The 6,421-nt window shown below is 48.8% G+C and overlaps 1 pseudogene across 1 annotated transcript; it reads left to right on the top strand.

The window, feature by feature from the left end:
- Nucleotides 1-482: 482 nt before the first annotated feature.
- LOC147434567 (uncharacterized) lies at nucleotides 483-5,745 on the top strand (annotated as a pseudogene). The gene is made up of 2 exons (XR_015185370.1): nucleotides 483-1,887; nucleotides 1,989-5,745. The product of XR_015185370.1 is annotated as an uncharacterized LOC147434567 (transcript).
- Nucleotides 5,746-6,421: the final 676 nt, after the last annotated feature.

The raw sequence follows: 6,421 nt of genomic DNA, 5'->3' as shown, positions 1-6,421 counted from the left end.
TGAATTTCCACCGTATGGGTTGGGTGCAATCATCAGCTATCACCATGATATGTAATATGATTGGATCCTTTCACTATCTTGGCAATTTCGAGGCTCTCTGGATGCATGAAGCCCGCTCAAGCAGATCATGTTCGAAGGTTTCTGACACTTGTAGCAGTCGTGCTTTTCTCTGAGAGGTGGGCGGGATTGATTGTAACCCATTTGCATCGCCGCGGGACCGACTACGAAGGCTTTGTTCGATTGGTGATCTTGGCGTGTGCAAGGGGGCTAAGCCCGAAGCCTTTTTTTTAAGCTATTAATAAATTTTTAAAAAACCGTATTGCTGTCATGCTGCAATCGACGAGTAGCGCTACTTGGAAGGTCGACAGGTGGAAGGAGTTGCACGAGAAAAGGGCCAGAGGGGCCGCCACTTGAGCCTGCATGGAAGGGGCTGTCGACAACCTGTGAGAGGAGGGAGAAAGTTGCATCAGAAGAGGAAGGTGGCATCAAGTGGGAGTTAGCCCAGGACGTGGACAGGGAGCCATGCAAGGGGCTGCAGAGGGGAGAAAAAACAATAAGGCAGGGATGGGAAAAGAGGATGAGGGGGAGTAATAGGGCTGAGGAGTAGCGCTGCAGTCAGGGAGCGGCCATAGCACAGGGGCGCGCCATCTTGAAGGTGCATACCGAGGGCCTGAGGGATAGCAAGGCAGGAAAGGAGCCGCCAAGGGCTGCCAGAGACCTGGCCGAGGAGGGCTCGGGAGAGCGTTGAAGAGGAGGAGGCAGTTTGCAGGAAGGGACTGCAGGGCCGCACTACAGTGGACCTGAAGGAGTCGCCATAGGTTGCAAGGGCAGAGCCGCTAAAGCAGGCGGGTATGGTCAGAGAAGAGGCTGTAGAAGGGGCCTTGAGGGGCGGGGTTGGACAGTGAAGGGCCGGTACAGTAGTGGTGGCGGGCCTGAGCATTGGAGGCAGCGTTGCAGGTGGGAGAAGAGGTGGCCGGGGGTCACACGAGGTCACAAGAGGGAGAGCATCGGGCTGCATGGCAGCGTGATTAAAGGAGGAGCCGGAGGTTGCATGGATGCCGTCAGGGCAAGGAGGCCAAGAGCCAGGATCGGGTGCATGAAGAGAGGGCTACAGGTTGCAGTTGGTGGCCGTCAAAAACGACTTGTCTGAGAGGGAGATCAAAGGCATCAAGGGCGCATCGACTTAGGAGATACGTGCTCATATTACACACAATTGTAAAAGGAATTGCCAAGATTTTTTTGCTCGCTCTAGTCTTGGATCCATGTCATTTTTTTCTCATATCTACTTGTAATTGTGAGAGGATTCTTTGTGTGGGTGTCCGGTATGCAAAGTGGATGTCGGCTTGGCATAGGCTGGGTGTTTGCTAGGATTTTTTTTGCAAAGGTCCGAGGTTGTCAATCAATCATGGAAACCATGATGGTATGCTTTGTGATCGAGTACGTATAGTCTGGGATGGTCGGGTACGGGCTTGGGCATTAGTTGTTTGCAGATTGTGTATCTGGATGTGTGTTTGCCAGGGGATAGGGGTGTTGTGAGATCACTAAGCTATATAGAGGCATCGAGTTTATGTGCTGGTGGTTTTCCCATTTCCCCCTTTCCTTTTTGTGGTGCCCCCACTAAGGACCCACTTATTGCTTCCTAACAAGGTGTTCGTGAGTCAAGATGAAGCAGGACCTTAGGCCGGTGTTCAAAGGAGATGAAGATGCAGACAACTAGCTTGCCGATTTTGAGCTATTTATGCTGACAGTAGTACGGATGCCAGGTGATGAAGCAAAGCTCCAGACTCTACCTTTGGTGCTGCGAGGTAAAGCAAAAGTTTGGTTCGATGGCTTAGAAGATGCACACAAGAAGAATTGGATCGGATTTTGGGAGCAATTTCTACAAAGGTATAGAAATGTGGTGTTTGCTTAGGAAGCAGATGCAAAGATCAAAGGCTTGTAGCAGGACGTAAGTGCGAATTTTGATGCTTTTGTTGATAAATTTGAAGCTTATTGGGGGGATTGGGCGACTACTACCCAAGCAACCAATGCGGGATATTCGAAGCTCGAAAGGTTTCTATCCTGCTTGCATCCCTATGCTCGAGAGAGAGTGGAGTATGAAGATCCAAACACTTATGATGAAGCAGCCAGGGTCGCTAGAGCAAGAGTCGAAAGATGAAGAAGAAGATGGAGGCAGGATTGTTGCAGTCGGCAATCACGGTAGCCACTGGACCTAGGCCCATGGACCTAGGCCCAAACAGATTGAGGAGCATCAAAAGGTAAAAGCTCATTTTCTTGATATGCATTTGATCAAAGCACATGAAGATGATGCCAGGCTAGAACAGGTAGAAGAAGTGTCGATCAGGTCTCAAAGGATACAACGAGGTATATTCAGGGTGCCCAACAATTTGCTTTCTGAAAAGAGCGAGGTCGTAAAAGTTTTCCAAGAAGAGGTCTCAGTTCCAGAGCCAGCAACGAGGAAGGTAGCAGTGGTCCAAGAATTGACAAGTGCAAAAGAGGAGGTTAACAGCTCTCAAAGCTCTAGCAGTGCTGCTAGAGCTTTGGATATAGATAGCATGTGGGAGATGGAGTCCATGTCTTCTAGGTACGACACTTATGATGTTTTTCATGTAGATGAAGTGGAGAACAGTGTATGCGAGTTGCCTACCAGTCATTTGAAGGTCGAGGAGAAGCGTAGTCGAGATGTGGAGATGTCTTGTGTGTGAATCTGTCCGTCGAGCAGCCCTATCAAATGTCTCATGATGGTGAGTCCCTATTGGAGGAAGAGGTATGGTTTGATGGTGTATTAGACCTAATTGAAGAGCAGGTTTTCGAGAATGACTTGCAGGAGCTAGAAGCAGAAATAGAGGTATGTTCAGGTGATTTGTCTATGCAGGGGGTGGGGCAACCTTGCCTTGGTGAGCATGTCGAGGTGTGCTTTGAAGTTTCAGAGTTTGTGTGTGGTCGTGGAGAGTTGGCTCCGGCAGATGACTCTGGAAACTGATACAGGTGCAGCCTATAAGGGAGAGGTTCCATGCAAAGAGAAAGGTGCCACCAGCCTTGCAGGTGATCAAGTGTTTGAAGTACAGGTTGTTGCTCTAGCAGGTCGTGGTCTTGAGTATGAGAAGGGGGCCTTGGTGCCGTTTAGAGAAGATTTGGATACAGGTTTGCAAAGGGATCAAGTTTGCTTGGCTATGCAGCAGGTGCAGGCAAATTGCAGGGTCTTGCTATTTTTTGTGATGTTACGGATACATGCGGTGTTGAAGGTTGCTTTTCAGGTATCTTTGTATCAGTTGCAAGGCTCTTTTGAAGTGGAATATACTATGGAAGGTTCTATAGCAGATGGCAGGATAGCGGTTTATGATACAGGTGTTTCAAGTGAGCAAAAGCATGTTTATGGTTGGCATGAGGGGTTATGGATGCAGCCTGATGAAGCTCGATGCTATAAAAGGCTAGAGGGATGGCCTGTCTATTGGCCTACAAGTGCGAAGGAAGACTTGAAGATGCATGTTTTACAGGTGAATGGCCACAGCCAATGCTTTGTTTTTTATCCAGTGGACTCTATGTCATGCTTGGGGGAGCCTCGCGCTTTCCATTTGACCCTGGAGGGTGATACAGTAGCAGACTCCTTTCTCTCTATATATATCCTATCTATATAGCCGCTATATTATCATTTTTTCTTATGCAGTCTATGTAGCTATTTTTATCATGCTCTCTATACATACTTATTTCACCTAAATAATATTGTGGTTGAGCATGAATGCTCAACAAGGCGGTGGGCAATGATGGTACAGCCAAACTGTGTTGATCTATGGAAGTGCAGGAAGTCGAGGCATGGCAGTTTGCAGGCAAATGGCAAGGACCTTGAGCAGATATTTGATGGAGCCAAGAGCCAGGTACACCGAGTTGGAGCACTCGCTAGTCAAAACTGCAATTGTTTTTTGCTATCACAGGCGGCGGCAGCAACATATGATTATATCACAAGGTTGGGAATGAGGCAAGGGGTGCTGGATGCAGGTGCCATGAAGTTTATGCTATGAGATTTTGATCGAGGTATCTACAAGAGACACTACTTCCCAGGGTATGTATGCTTAATGTGGAGTTTAGAAAGGTCAAAGATGTTTTTCCAACTCAACTGGTCGGAGAGCTTGAAGGTACTAAGGATCGAAGGATTTATCTCCAGAGCGAGGATGAATTTCCACCGTATGGGTTGGGTGCAATCGTCAGCTAGCACCATGATATGTAATATGATTGGATGCTTTCACTATCCTGGCAATTTTGAGGCTCTCTGGATGCATGAAGCTTGCTCAAGCAGATGATGTTCGAAGGTTTCCGACACTTGTAGCAGTCGTGCTTTTCTCTGAGAGGTGGGAGGGATTGATTGTAACCCATTTGCATCGCCGGGGGACCGACTACGAAGGCTTTGTTGGATTGGTGATCTTGGCGTGTGCAAGGGGGCTAAGCCCGAAGCTTTTTTTTTTAAGCTATTAATAATTTAAAAAAACGTATTGCTGTCGACGAGTAGCGCTACTTGGCTTTGTTGGATTGGTGATCTTGGCGTGTGCAAGGGGGCTAAGCCCGAAGCTTATTTTTTTAAGCTATTAATAATTTAAAAAAACGTATTGCTGTCATGCTGCAGTCGACGAGTAGCGCTACTTGGAAGGTCGACAGGTGGAAGGAGTTGCACGGGAAAAGGGCCAGAGGGGCCGCCACTTGAGCTTGCATGGAAGGGGCTGTCGACAACTTGTGAGAGGACGGAGAAAGTTGCGCGAGAAGAGGAAGGTGGCACCAAGTGGGAGTTGGCCCAGGACGTGGACAGGGAGCCATGCAAGGGGCTGCAGGGGGGAGAAAACACAATAAGGCAGGGACGGGAAAAGAGGATGAGGGGGAGTAATAGGGCTGAGGAGTAGCGCTGCAGTCAGGGCGCGGCCATAGCACAGTGGCGCGCCATCTTGGAGGTGTATACCGAGGGCCTGAGGGATAGCAAGGCAGGAAAGGAGCCGCCAAGGGCTGCCAGAGGCCTGGCCGAGGAGGGCTCGGGAGAGCGCTGAAGAGCAGGAGGACAGTTTGCAGGAAGGGACTGCAGGGCCGCACTACAGTGGGCCTGAAGGAGTCGCCATAGGTTGCCAGGGCAGAGCCGCTAAAGCAGGCGGGTATGGTCCGAGAAGAGGCTGTAGAAGGGGCCTTGAGGGGCGGGGTTGGACAGTGAAGGGCCGCCAGGGGCTGAGGGGGTCTCGCCAACCGGGTACAGTAGTGGTGGTGGGCCTGAGCACTGGACGGCAGCGTTGCAGGTGGGATAATAGGTGGCCGGGGGTCACACGAGGTCACAAGAGGGAGAGCATCGGGCTGCATGGCAGCGTGATTAGAGGAGGAGCCGGAGGTTGCATGGATGCCGTCAGAGCAAGGAGGCCAAGAGCCGGGATCGAGTGCATCAAGAGAGGGCTACAGGTTGCAGTTGGTGGCCGTCAAAAACGACTTGTCTGAGAGGGAGATCAAAGGCATCAAGGGCGCATCGACTTAGGAGATACGTGCTCATTTTACACACAATTGTAAAAGGACTTGCCAAGATTTTTTGCTCGTTCTAGTCTCGGATCCATGTCATTTTTTTCTCATATCTACTTGTAATTGTGAGAGGATTCTTTGTGTGGGTGTCGGGGTATGCAAAGTGGATGTCGGCTTGGCATAGGCTGGGTGTTTGCTAGGATATTTTTTGCAAAGGTCCGAGGTTGTCAATCAATCGTGGAAACCATGATGGTATGCTTTGTGATCGAGTGCGTATAGTCTGGGATGGTCGGGTACGGGCTTGGACATTAGTTGTTTGCAGATTGTGTATCTGGATGTGTGTTTGCTAGGGGATAGGGGTGCTGTGAGATCACTGAGCTATATAGAGGCATCGAGTTTATGTGCTGGTGGTTTTCCCATTTTCCCCTTTCCAACGTAGTCCCCTATTTTGAAATGCTTTGTTTTCACATGCTTATCAAAGAACTCTTGTTGATGGACTGATTTTCCTAGACTGGCCTGATCACGTAGTACGGTACCACATCATAACCGTATTGATCACAAAATTTTGTAGTTGACCATCTTTAATAGCACACACATCCAGGGTTACCATAATGTGTTCTCATTCTAAAGGCTGTAGTGTTAGAAAGGATTCTAGGCTACAGCCTTTGTATTCTAAAGCCCTTTGTAGGATACATTCCTCTCGTTTTAAGCTACCACATTATGAAGCTCCACACATCCATAGTTGTTTGGAGTGAGATAACCATGTTGGAAGTTAAATTCGGCTAATGTAGCTGAATCGAGATCTTCAACAGGAGTTCGTGTCACATCCTTGTAACTATGGTCTTTTAGTTTTATCATGGTTTTGATCTCCATGTTCCTTAGGTAAATATGGTCATACCCCCAATCGTGAACCTTGTTTAACTGTCTCTTGAATGGTCTT

The sequence above is a fragment of the Adiantum capillus-veneris genome, chromosome 19, assembly GCF_014529385.1.
Source record: "Adiantum capillus-veneris isolate H3 chromosome 19, ASM1452938v2, whole genome shotgun sequence".
NCBI lineage: Eukaryota > Viridiplantae > Streptophyta > Polypodiopsida > Polypodiales > Pteridaceae > Adiantum > Adiantum capillus-veneris.
This window is presented reverse-complemented; position numbering and strand designations above follow the sequence as displayed.